Source organism: Mustela erminea, chromosome 2 (assembly GCF_009829155.1).
Source record: "Mustela erminea isolate mMusErm1 chromosome 2, mMusErm1.Pri, whole genome shotgun sequence".
Classification (NCBI taxonomy): Eukaryota; Metazoa; Chordata; class Mammalia; order Carnivora; family Mustelidae; genus Mustela; species Mustela erminea.
Window position 1 is genome coordinate 130,445,082 of NC_045615.1, and position 13,883 is coordinate 130,458,964.

General features: G+C 39.2%; 1 protein-coding gene and 1 non-coding gene across 2 annotated transcripts in view; both read left to right on the forward strand.

Moving 5' to 3' along the window:
- The window catches only part of UBE2K (ubiquitin conjugating enzyme E2 K), a 76,522-nt gene that overhangs the window by 11,996 nt on the left and 50,643 nt on the right, over positions 1-13,883 (forward strand). The window lies entirely within an intron of this gene.
- On the forward strand, positions 3,619-3,766 carry LOC116585332. Its single transcript, XR_004283557.1, has one exon. It is a non-coding gene; the product is annotated as a U12 minor spliceosomal RNA (small nuclear RNA).

Consider the following 13,883-nt stretch of genomic DNA (forward strand, 5'->3'; position numbering starts at 1 on the left):
TTTAAAAAGATTTTATTTATTTATTTGATAGAGACAGCCTGAGAGGGAACGCAGCAGGGGGAGAGGGAGAAGCAGGCTCCTGCTGAGCAGGGAGCCCAATGGGGAACTGGATCCCAGGACCCAGGGATCATGACCTGAGCGGATGGCAGATGCTTAACGACTGAGCCACCCAGGTGCCCTATACGTTGGTAATTGTACATATGTCTTTCTGTCCTCCTAGATATCATTGAGCTCCATGAGGATGCTTATTCATCTTTTTTCCTTTGTCTTGTATAGTGCCTGGCATTGGTAGGCTTAATAACATTTACAATAAGACAAAATCTTTGATAATCATCTACTTTTGTTTTTTTGGAGTTGCTGCAGAAAGTGTGTAAACCTTTGCATAGGTGTTAGGGCTGCCATGTTACTCTGATAATTTTTTTTTTAGCCTTTTTGGGATTACATATTTTTCTAGTGATTACAGATGCAGGGCTAGTTTATGTAGTCTTCTTTCTCAAGTGACTATGGGTACTTTACTTTTAGGTTTCTTTGTTTTGTTTTGTTTTTGTGGTTTTATTTGTTTTTGCTTAATTTGAGGGAGAGAGTGGGCAAGAGAGACAGAGAACATGAATGGGGAGGAGGAACAGAGAGAGAAGCAGACTCCCCACTGAGCAGGGGCCTGATGTATGGCTCAGTCCCAGTACTCTAGGAGCACAACCTGAGCCAAAGGCAGATGCTTAACTGACTGAGCCACCCAGGCACCCAAGGTTTCTTTGCTTTATGTGAACTGTCCTGTTTGGGATTGATGTACTTAAGAGTGTGGGTTGTCTGATACTGTTGTTTTTCAGCAGTGATAATACATTTTACTTCATTTTTCTTAAATCCTTCTGTAGTAGTTCCTTTTTTTTTTAATAGAATATACTAAAGTTTATGCATCTTTCGAACATCTGGTTATTTCCAGGTTTTGCTGGTACATGTGTGTAAGAATTGTGGATGTTTATCTGAGAGTGGTATTACTAGGCCATTGGGTGTTTGGATGGGATATATGTGTCAGACATTTTATCTGTAGGCGTGGTCATACTTTGATTAAATCCTTAGGTGCTTTATCTCTTACTGCTCTTAGGAACTGTGAGTGTGAGTCATTGAAGGCAGAGACTTATATTTTCAGTTCTCCATTGCTTAGCTCATTGACAGGTAAGCAGGAAGCTTACCTGGCAATTTGTTTTCCCTAATGAGTTTAACAGTTTTTTTTTTTTTTTTTAAGCGCCAGGGAGCTCATCCCCAACCATTATGAAGGTATGACCGCTTATCCTGCTTCTGAGAGTAGGGACTTTATAATATGTTGATAAAGGTGGCCCATAGATGAAGAATGGGTTTCTGTTCAGTGTAAGTGTTGATAATTTGGTCACTTCATGCTTTGGGGTGATGTAATGTCAAAGCCAAACCTGGGAAATAAGATCGTTAGAAGGCAGTCATTTTTTGATTTGTTTTGCAGTTTTCCTTGTTAAAGATCTTAGAGAGCGTCTATTTAGTATTATATATAACGTCATCTATATCACTGTGGGTTAACTCTTAATAGTTTAAATCTACATTTTTCTCCATTTATTTAACAAATATTTATTGAATACCATCTGTGTTGTTAATAAGATAGACATAGTCCAGGGGGCCTGGGTGACTCAGTTTGGGCAGCTCAGTTGGTTAAGCCTCTGCCTTCAGCTCAGGTCATGATCCCAAGGTCCTCGGATGGAGCCCCTTCCCCTCCTAGTTGGGCCCCCTGCTCAGCAGGGAGTCTCTTCTCACTCTGCCCCTCCCCCTGCTCATGCTTGGGGGGGTGTGTGCGCGCATGCCAAGTGCTCTCTGTCTCTGAAGTCAGTCAGTCAATCTTTAAAAAAGAAAAAAAAGATACACATAGTCCACGCTGTTATGGAGTAAGTTATGATCTAGTAAGGCCATGAAACATTGAACAATGTCTGTTTGTTTGAATTTAAGTAAGGAGAACTGTGGGGTGATGTAACCCAATCTCAGGGAAAGAGTTCTTTGGGAATAACCCTTAAACATCAGTTGGGAGGGTAAATTGGAATTAACTTAGTCATACATCAGGATGATCAATTCTTATATGCATACAGAAAGCACTAGTAATCATCATAGCCACTGTAGAACCATTTAATTGCTTTTCCCTTTTAAATAAATAGCCAGTTTCTGTGAATACAAAAGTAACATGTTTGCTTATTATTGAATTTTGGAAACTACATGGAACTATAATAAAGTAAAAATTATCTGTAATCACACCCCTGGGGATAATTCTTTTTTTTTTAAGATTTTATTGATTTATTTGACAGAGAGCGAGAGATCATAAGTAAACAGAGAGGCAAGCAGCGAGAGAGGGGGAAGCAGGCTCCCCGCTAAGCAGAGAGCCTGATTCTGGACTTGATCCAAGGACCCTGAGATCATGATCTGAGCCGAAGGCAGAGGCTTAACCCACTGAGCCACTAGGTACCCCAATAATTCTTTTCTTTAAAATATTTTTGTCTATGAAATAGTTCAAACATGTGAGATACATCTTAATTTTGTTTAATTTTTTTTTAAATGTATGTTTGCATATATAAACACATTTTGAAGTTTTCCAAAGATTTGAGTATAATTCCAATCTGACTTTCAACCCAGATTTGCAATTTTTTTAATGTTTTTCAGTGATTTGAAGTTGTCTTTCACTATTAGACTTCCTTTTTTTTTTTTAAGGTTTTATTCATTTAGGGACACCTGAGTGGCTCAGTCATTAAGTGCTGCCTTTGACTCAGGTCATGATCCCAGAGTCCTGGGATGGAGCCCCACATCGGGCTCCCTGCTCCATAGGAAGCCTGCTTCTCCCTCTCCCATGCCCCTTGCTGTGTCTCTGTCAAATAAATAAAATCTTGGGAGGAGAAAAGGTTTTATACGTTTATTTGAGAGGGTACGTGTGCATAATCAGGGGGAAGGGCACAGGGAGAGGGAGAACCAGAGTACCCACTGAGCAGGGAGCCTGATGATTCCTGAGAAGCTCAAGAGGTAGGCATCCTCATTGGTAAGCTTCATGGTTTGTCTTTGTATCATCAATGCCAAAAGCTTTTTATTTAACAAATACTTTTTAAAATTTTTAAAAAGATTTTATTTATCTGTAAGATCAGAGGAAATAGTGAATGTAAATTAAAGGCCATAAATTAGGAATAAATTTGCTATGTTTAAGCAAGCAAAAGGAGGTTATTGTGGCTGGAGTATTGTGGGTAAGAGGCCGTGAAGGATGCAAGATGAAGTTAGAGATGTAGGCAGGAGCCAGATCACACAAAATTTAAGTCCAAAGTAAGGAATTTGTGTTGTGACTCTGAAATCCATTTGAGGATTTAAAGAAAACAAAATTTTTGTTTTTAAAATACCACTTTGGGGACGCTTGGGTGGCTAAGATGGCTGAGGGTCTAGCTCTTGATTTCATCTCAGGTCATAGTCTCAAGGTTGTGGGATCAAGCCCCACATTGGGCTCCATATTGGATGTGGAGCTCTCTTGGGAATCTCTTTCCCTGTTCCTCTGCCCCTTCTCCCTCACCCACCTCACCCCTACTCTCTAGATCTTTCTCTCTTAAAAACAGAACAAAACAAAACACTCTAATGCCTTAAACTTATGACTAAGGAAATAACAATTCAGGGTGACGCCTGATTCCTCACTGCTAATGTGAGATGTATTTTTGAGTAGGTAAATGTTGCCCCAAGGTTACCCGTCTACCTTGTGGGATCCTTGGGATTCAAGATCTACCCCTCCCCCTTAAGAGAAATACCTCTTTAGCTGCTGTGTGGAGAATAAATTGACACTGAAGATGTAAAGAAAAAGGGTTTCAGAGTTAGGGGTTGATTTTTGCTGGAGTAAAGTCCAGTCTGGAAAGTATCCCAGAGTTAGTTGGTTAGGGATTATACAGTGTTAGTAGACTACTGACTTTCAGTTTACCTTTCTTAGGAGTTTGACCCTTGTCCTTAAACTCTCAAAATGCCTGTCACAGCTCCAGACAACATGTCTGAATTTCAGAAAGGGAAAAGCATAATCAGCATGTCAGCTGAGCTTCCCCTTTTTAAAGAGCTTTCTGAGAAATCCCATTCAGTGACATCTATTTTTATTTTTTTTTTATCCTGGCCTGTGTCATAACATCTTCTTGGTTTACGAGAAACTGGGGGATGTTTTTTTTAGCTGAGCACATTGCTCCCCAATTAAAGTCAGGGTTTCATTAGGAAAGAAAAAAGAGGAAGGAAGTTGGTTAGACATCTTGCCCTGTGGAGGTGGGAAGTGGCAGGAATGAAGTAAGGAAGACCTTTTTGGAAGCCTTTCTGGATAGCCTAGGCAAGAGATGATTGTAGCTTGGGATTACAGTTAAATAGGCTGAAGAGAAGTATTTGGGATATGTTTTAAAGGTAAGTCAAAAGAGCTTGCTGGGGCGCCTGGGTGGCTCAGTGGGTTAAAGCCTCTGCCTTCGGCTCAGGTCATGATCCCAGGGTTCTGGGATCGAACCCCACATCGGGCTCTCTGCTTGGCGGAGAGCCTGCTTCCTCCTCTCTCTGCCTGCCTCTCTGCCTACTTGTAATCTCTGTCTGTCAAATAAATAAATAAAATCTTTAAAAAAAAAAAAAAAAAAGAGCTTGCTGATGGTGCAGATGAAAAGTGAAGGACCTAGAAAAACACCTAGTCTTTTACCTAGGAACCAGATATTTGGGGTGCTATTTTCCGAGATGGGAAAGAGTGGGAGGAGCACATGGAAAGTGTCAGGGAAGATTTAAGAGTTTTGCTTCGTTATTGTCAGGTTAAAGCTTAGACTGGGTGACTTAACTGTAGGAGAATTTGGTTAGAAAAGGAGGGAGCCTAGGACAAAGTTCTGGTTTTTGTCATGGATGCCTAGCATCTTTTGTGGTTGAGCCTAGAAGAAACATCAAAAGATAAGGAGAGTGAGCTTTTAGTGATATATTAGGAAAATTAGGGGAGTGTGGTGTCTTTGAAATCAAGAGATGAGTTCCGAGAGTGGTCAGTTTTGTTATGCTGCTGAGTGAAAGAAATGAGCACTGAATTTGCAGCACAGTTACCACTGGTGACCTTGACTAGAATATTTTCATTGGAATGGTGAAGATGGATGATGATGATTGAACAGTTAGGAAGTGAGGTGAGAAACTAGAATCTATGGTCAGCTAATTTTAAAGTTTGTTTTGACAGGAGCAGAGAAGAGAAGGGGAACTGCAGAAGAATATGGCTTCAGAAATCTTAATTTTTTTTTTAAGATTCTATTTATTTATTTTAGAGAGAGAGAGAGAGAGAGAGAGAGCAAGCACATAAGTGCAGGCAGGAGAGGGGTAGGCAGACTCTGTGTTGAGCTTAGAGCCCTTCTCGGGGCTTCATCTCCAACTGAGAGATCATGACTTAAGCCAAAATCAAGGCTTAGACACTTAATTAACCGAGCCCCCCCAGGTGCCCCTTAAAAAATTTCTCATAGTCTATTGATTATGTTTGTATATTGATGGAGGGGAGAAATTGATTATGCTAGAGAAAGGAGGAGTGATTGAGCCTGTAAAGTCCTTGAGAAGAACAGAGGGGGGATATTACGAGCATAAATGGAAGGATTAATCTTTAATAGGAGCAGAGACACTTAGGGCAATGTTAAGTTTTCATTTGGGATTTGTGGTCTTCACTTGAACATGAGACCAATTAATGATGGTTGTGTGTGTGTGTTTTCCCAGCAGTGCTGCTTGGGGCAGATACAGGAAGGTGGTTTTGTTTTGTTTAAGTTAATTGGGGAATGAATTTAACTAGCATGGGGCTTTGCCATGTGAGTGCCGTGAAGGAACAAAAGCTTCAAGGTTAGCAAGGGAATGACTGAGAATGACGGAGAGTGGTGATGTTCGATTAAACTAGCTAATAGCTGGGTTTGGAGTACTAAATAGTGAACTTGATCTAAGGAGGTTGGGAATTTGAGAAACTTGAAATGGATTTCAGAGAAGGTACAGTTTCTGGTGATGACGAAGTTATGTGTATGACCATGGGGAAAAGACCTTATAATCTTTAAATATTTATTAGAAGCACAGTCTTTGTCTCCTTACTCTTTTTTGAGAATTTAGAAATGTACAAAGATAGCAGGTGTAAGCAACAGTTTCTCATCAGACGCAGATAGCTGTTGCTAGTAACATTTTTTTTTTAATTTTTTTTTTTTTAAGATTTCATTTATTTGTCAGAGAGAAAGCACAGGCAGGGAGAGCAGCTGGCAGGGCATGCAGAGGGAAAAGCAGGCTTCCCGTTGGGCAACAAGCACGACAGGGGACTCTATCCCAGGACTCTGGGATCACGATCTGAACCGAAGACAGACTTTTTTTTTTTTTTTTTTTTTTTTTAAAGATTTTATTTATTTATTTGACAGAGAGAAAGCACAAGTAGATGGAGAAGCAGGCAGAGAGAGAGAGAGAGGGAAGCAGGCTCTGCCGAGCAGAGAGCCCGATGCGGGACCCGATCCCAGGACCCTGAGATCATGACCTGAGCCGAAGGCAGCGGCTTAAACCACTGAGCCACCCAGGCGCCCCTGAACCGAAGACAGACTTAACCGACTGAGTCGCCTGGGCAACCCGGCATCCTTTTTGTTTGTTTGTTTTTTAAACCAAATCAAGGTCATAGTATGTAGTATTACTGTTTTGTATTTTTTTTTTCCCTCTTAATATGTTTTCTGTTTCCTTTTCTTCCTAAGTAGGCTCCATGCCCAACTGAGGCTTGAACTCACCACCATGAGAACAAGACCTGAGCAGAGATCAAGAGTTTGATATTTGGGGCTCCTGCGTGGCTCAGTAATTTAAGCATCTGCCTTTGGCTAGGGTCATGATCCCAAGGTCCTGGGATTGAGCCCTACATTGGGCTTTCTGCTTAGTGGGGACCCTGCTTCTCTCTCTCCCTCTGCGTGCCACTCTGCTACTTGTGTGAGTGCTCTCTCTCTCTCTCTAATAAATAAATAAATAAAATCTTTTTTAAAAAAAAGATGTTTGACTGAACTACCCAGGCACCTGATAAATATTAAATATTCTTTTAAAATGTTTACTGTTCAGAGGTGCCTGGCTGGCTCAATTGGTGGATTGGGCAACTCTTGTTCTCGGGGGTTATGAGTCTGAGCCCCACGTTGGATGTAAAGATTACTTAAAATCTTTTTTTTTTTTAAAGATTTTATTTATTTATTTGAGAGAGAGAGAGAGACAGGGAGAGAGGGAACACAAGCAGTAGGAGAGAGAAAAACAGACTTCCTGCTGAGCAGGGAGCCTGACATGGGGCTCCATCCCAGGACCCTGGGATCATGACCTGAGCCAAAGGCAGGTGCTTAATGCCTGAGCCACCCAGGTGCCCCAAGATGACCTAAAAATCTTTAAAAAAAAAAAAATTATTGTTTAAATAGTAAGTGGCATTAAATATTAATAGTATTTAACAGATATTTAATATTACCTGACGAAACCAGTTTTGTTTTAAAGTTTTATTTGTTGAAGTAATCTCTGTACCCAACATGGGACTTGAATTCAGCGGCCCCAGGATCATGCTCTTCTGACTGAGCCAGCCAGGTGCCCCTAAACCATTCTTTTCTCGAACATTTAAAGGTTGTTTCTGTTTCTTCCACTGTGTGTGTGTGTATGTGTATGTATTGAATGGAATATATATAATTTTTATATTAATTTATTTCCCTAAGATAGATTTCCTGGAAAAAAGTTACTGGGTAATAGTGTCTGAATTTCTCATATGCTGATGACCAAAGTGCTTCCCAGAAAGTTTGTTGTAAATTACTGTAGCACTGGCACTGCATGAGGTAGCCAGTTTCATCATGGTCTTACAAGTAATACAATCTTTTTTTTTTTTTTTAGGTCAAATTGAAAAATCAGTTGTCCAGTTTTATTTTTTAATTTTACTTAATTTTTTAAAAAGATTTTATTTATTTATTTGAGAGAGAGAGAGAGAGAGAGCGCGTGTGAGAGCAGAGAGGGTCAGAAGGAGAAGCAGATTCCTGGCTGGGCTGGGAGCCTGATGCGGGACTTGATCTTCGGACTCCAGCATCATGACCTGAGTAGAAGGCAGACACCTAACTACTCAGCTACGAGGTGTCCGTATTTAACTTTTTATTAAGAAATCTCCCTCCCCCCTTCTTTCCTCCTGCCTTCCTATCTTGAGAGACAGCGCAGGCGTGCGTGTGCCCAAGCGTGGGGGCGTGGAGAAGAGGCAGGGGGAGAGGCAGACGCCCCACTGAGTAGGGAGTCGGATGCTGGGCTCCATCGCAGGATCCTGGGATCAAGACCTGAGCTGAAAGCAGACACTTAACTGACTGAGCCACCCAGGTGCCCCTTATTAAGAAAATTTTTTCAAATGGAAAGTTGAAGGATACTTATATTCCCACTAATTAGATTCAACAGTTGTTAATGTTACTGTTATGAAGGTAATTCACTACCAAAATTTTGAGCTTGCATCTCCTAAAAATAACATTCTTTTATATAACCATAGTATCATTATTCTACTAAAGAAAATGTTAATTCCTTGGTATCTAATCTCATATGTCCTCAGGTCGTATAGCCTTTTTTGGGAGGGGGGAACTGGATTTACTTAAGGTTTACAAATTGCATGAGAATGTAATTTTTAGTGTTCTAAAATTTACAGTGGTTCTTTGACACACACCCTTCTTTTTTTCTCTTTTTGACACTGAAATCCTGGAGATTTCTTTATGGAGGTGCTTCTTGTATTTCTTGTAAAGTGGAAGTTTATGTGTAAAGGTTTGACTAGATTCAGGGTCAACATTTTTGGCAAGACTTTTGGCAAGTGTAGTATATATTTCATATTTAGTCATTAATGGATGTGTAATAATATCATGTTGCCTCACTGTTAGCAATACTAGGTCATTTGATCTTTGTCTGCACCAGTTATTTCATTGGGCATTGCAGAAAGTTGATTTTCCTAATTGGCAACTCTACATTTGCTTAGCTGATACTCTCCCAGAAAGAAGAGTTTTCTGTCGTCAACTGGAAAGAAAAATAATTATTATCAGAGTAAAGATTGGTACAGTAGTTGCCTCCAGTGGCAATAATGATTTTCCCCTTTCCCTTTTTTTATTATCAGTGCGTGGATGTCTTGATCAATCTAGGCTACCATAACAAAATACCAGAATTGGCATGGCATAAACAAGAATAAATTAACTTTCTCACTCTTCTAGAGATTGGGGATTTCAAGTCACAGCTTCAGAAATAATTTGAGATCTTTGTTGTTTGAAATTCTTGTGGTTAAAATAACATTTATGCAAAATGAGTTCGTGTTGGATTTTATAATAGTGTTTGTGTTTAGGTGAAAGGATTCTTCTTTTTTTTTTTTTTAAGATTTTATTTATATATTTGACAGGCCACAAGTAGGCAGAGAGAGGGGGAAACAGGCTCCCTGCTGAGCAGAGAGCCCCATGCGGAACTCCGTCCCAGGACACTGAGATCATGACTTGAGCCAAAGGCAGAGGTTTAACCCACTGAGCCACCCAGGCATCTTTTCCCTTTTTTAAGAAAAATAGAATTTTATCTCAATTTCATGTATATACTTTGTCATATTAAGGCCTGTATTGTTCAAATTAAGGCATTTAAAATACATTTTTAACTTTTTTGGATTTTAAGATTTATTTATTTTAGAATGCGTGTTTGCAGGGTTGGGGGAGTAGAAGGAGAGGGAGAGAGAAACTTAAGCATAGTCATTGCTGAGCGTGGAGCCCAACTCATGACCCTGACTGAGATCACTACTGGAGCAGAAACCGAGAGCCCCATGCTCAACCAAATGTGCTCCTTAATATTTTATTTTTAAGTAATCTGTACACCCAACTGGGGCTCAGATTTACAACCCCCAAATCAAGAGTCATATGCTTCACCGACTGAGCCAGCCAGCACTCCCCAAGTGCTTTTTGATAAAAGTTTTCATGGAGTGAAATCATTATTGAATTCTTGGAATACATTTCTCTTGGCCGTTTTGAATAGTACTTCCAATTTGTAATGTATGTTAACCAAGATTTTGTTCAGAGTTGTGTATCTTTTTAGTGAGATTTGCCTATTTTTGTTCAGGATTGTGGTGGGTAAGTTTTCGGGGTAGGGGCTCAGAGCCATGTTTGTTTTATAAAATGTGTTTATGATCATTCTTTTCATTTCATTGTTTTCAAGCCATATGGGATTATTCTTTGTAAATTGGGATATGTGTTTGAGAACCCAGGTGGCTTTTTAGAGCAGTTGCTGAAAGGCATGTTCTTTGTGAATTTCTTTCTCTGTCTTAATGTCCTGTTCATGTTCAAAATTTTTGTCAATTTAGGTGTTTTAAGAATCTCATATGTAATACACTTTTGTTATTTATGATGTTATTAATATGTAGCAAATACAGGGTTTGATTTACTTCATTTTTTAGTTTCTTTTTCCCACCTTTACTTATTTTATTAATTGAGCCGAAGACTTTTCAATTTTATTTTAGTTCTAATGTTTTTCTTCCTTTGGTTTCAGTTCTTTAGTTATTTTTTTCTTTTTTACCGTCAGTACTTTTTATCATTTAAAATTCCTTTGCATTTTCTTAGTGATACAGGAATTTGGAAGATTAAAAAGTTGTTTTAAATTAAGGATAGAGGGTCTTTGTGAAAATTTATTCAATGCAGAAATATGTGGAGTAAAAGTTTTCTTCTTTTTTTCAATCATTACTTTGGTGGGGAGAGAGAATGGGGGAGATGGGAGAGGGAGAGAGGAGAGAGAGTCTTAAGGAGACTCAGCACTGAACCCAGAGTCCGGCGTGGGGCTTGATCTCACGACCTGGAGATCATGAGCTGAACCAAAACTAGGGTCAAATGCTTAACTAACTGTGCCACCCAGGTGCTCCAGAGTAATAGTTTTCAATACTTACTCACCCTTTCCTTCCTGTCTTCAATCCTAATCCTCTTTCAGAGGGAACTTTGAGTAACTTTTTCCATGTTTTTATATATTTAGTAAATACAGGAATTTTCAGTTTATGAACTTTCTTACATACGAGCAAAGTTAAAACCACAGTAAAAGTATTTTAGCTCTGTGTGTGATGATAGTTGATGTCAAGGAAGACTTGTGTAGAATCACAAGATTTAAGAACAACTTTCTGACACACCCTGCTTCCACAGATGCATAGCTTCCCTCATCAGTATCCCCTATAAACTGCCAAGGTATAGGTTACATTTGTTATAACTTATGAACCTACACTGATAGATCACAATCACCCAAAGTCTATAGTTTACCTTAAGGTGGTTCACCTTTGGTTTTGTTTATTCTGGGGGTAGTGTAATGTGTTCATCATTATAATATCATACAGAGTGGTTTTTTTTTTTTTAAGTTGTTTATTTTTTTTAATATGATCTTATTTATTTATTTGACATACAGAGATCACAAGTAGTCAGAGAGGCAGGCAGGGAGAGAGAGATAGGGGGAAGCAGGCTCCCCGCTGAGCAGAGAGCCTCATGCGGGGCTTGATCCCAGCACCCTGGGATCATGCCTGAGCCAAAGGCAGAGCTTTAACCCACTGAGCCACCCAGGCACCCCTAAGTTTAATTTTTAGTCGTCTCTGTACCCAACATGGGGCTTGAACTCCTGACCCCAAGATCAAAAGTTGCGTGTTCTAACAACTGAGCCAACCAGGCACCTCCCCAGAGTATTTTCATTGCCCTAAAAATCCTCTGTGTCATCCTATCCATCTCCCTCCCCACTGCCACCACTGCTGACCTTTTTACTGTCTCCATAATTTTGCTTTTCCAGAATGGCATATAGTTGGAATTGCACAATTATGTAGCCTTTTCAGATTGACTTCTTTCAATTAGCAATAGGCATCTAACTATTCCTCTGTATCTCTTTGTGGCTTGATAGTTATTTTTGTTATCTATTTATATATGTAATAAATACATATTTAATTTTCCATTATCTGAATATATGACAGTTTATCCATTCCTATACTGACGTACATCTTGGTTGCCTCCAAGTTTTGGCAATCATGAAAAAAGCTGCTATAAACAACCGTGTACAGGTTTTTGTGTGGACATAAATTTTCAACTCCTTTGAGTAAATAACCAGGGAGTGTGTTTAGTTCTGTAAGAAACCACAACTGTCTTCCAGGGTGGCTGCATAATTTTGTATTCCCACCAGCACTGATTGAGAATTTTTGCAGTTCCACTTCCTTGCCAGCATTTCATCCAGATTTTGGCTCTTCTAATAGGTGTGTAGTGGTATCTCATTGTTACAATTTGCGTTTACCCTGTGGCATTATGAAGTGGACCATCTTTTCATATGTTTATTTGCAGTCTGTATATCTTGTCTGTTAAGGTCTTAAGTTCATTTTTTGTGTTTTCTAATTTTTGAGTTTTATGAATGTATTACTTTTAAAGATTTTATTTATTTATTTGACAGAGATCACAAGTAGGCAGAGAGGTGGGGGTGGGGGAAGCACGCTCCCCAGTGAGCAGAGAGCCTGATATGGTGCTCGATCTCAGGACCCTGAGATCATAAGGTGAAGGCAGAGGCCTAACCCACTGAGCCACCCAGGTGCCCCTCTTTGTATGTTTTGTGTAACAGTCCTTTATCAGATACACCTTTCGCAGGTATTTTCTCCCAGTCCCTTATTCCTTCATTCTGACATTGTCTTTTGCACAACAGTTTTCTATTTTAATGAAGTTCTAGTTATCAGTTATTTCTTTCATGGATTCAACCTTTGGTGTTTTATCTAAAAAGTTATAGCCATACCAAGTTTACCTAGATTATCCCCTTTGTTATCTTCCAGGAGTTTTATACTTTTGTATTTTATGTTCAGGTCTCTAATCCATTGAGTTAATTTTCATGAAGGGTGTTGGTAAGCACTGTCTAGATATTTTTCCCCCATGTGTGTATGTCTGGTTGTTTGAGAAATATTTGTTGAAAAGACTGCTCTGTTGTAGTCACTTTGCTCTTTTGTCAAAGTTCAGTTGACTATTATATTTATGTGCGTCTATTTCTGGGCTATATATTCTGTTTCATGGATCTCTTTGTTCTTTGGCCGGTACCATGTTTTGATTACAGTAGCTTTACAGTAAATTTTTTTTTTTAAAGATTTTATTTATTTATTTGACAGAGAGAGATCACAAGTAAGCAGAGAGGCAGGCAGAGAGAGAGGAAGGGAAGCAGGCTCCCTGCTGAGCAGAGAGCCCAATGCGGGACTCGATCCCAGGACCCCGAGATCATGACCTGAGCCGAAGGCAGCGGCTTAACCCACTGAGCCACCCAGGCGCCTGCTTTGCAGTAAATCTTGAAGCTTGGTAATGTCACTCCGCTGTTTGTTTAGTCCTTTAATATCATCCATCAGAGCTTTGTGAGTTTCCTCATATAATTCTTACACATATTTGTTAGATTTATACCTCATTATTCTGACTTACTGGTGCTAATGGTAAATGGTTTGTGTTTTTGAATTCAGATTCCAGTTTTTCATTGCTGATATATATAAAGTGATTGATTTTTGTGTATTAACCTTGTGTCCTGCAGCCTTGCTATAATTGCTTATTCTCAGAATTTGTAATTTCTTTCAGATTTTCTACATGGTGTCATTTGTGAACAAAAATTTATTTTTTCCTTCTCAATTTGTACACCTTTTCTTATTGCAGTGGCTAGAACTAGTTTAATGTTGAAAAGGAATGGTAAGAGGTAATAATCCTTGACTTCTACCTGATCTTACTGAGAAAGCTTTGCGTTTCTCACCATTAAATATGATGTTAGCTCTTAGTTTTTTTGTAAACATTACTTATCAAGTTGAGAAAGTTCCATTCTATTCCTAGTTTATATGGAGTGTTTTTATTGTGAATGGGTTTTGGATTTTGTGAAATAGTTTTTCTAGTTCTGTTGATAAC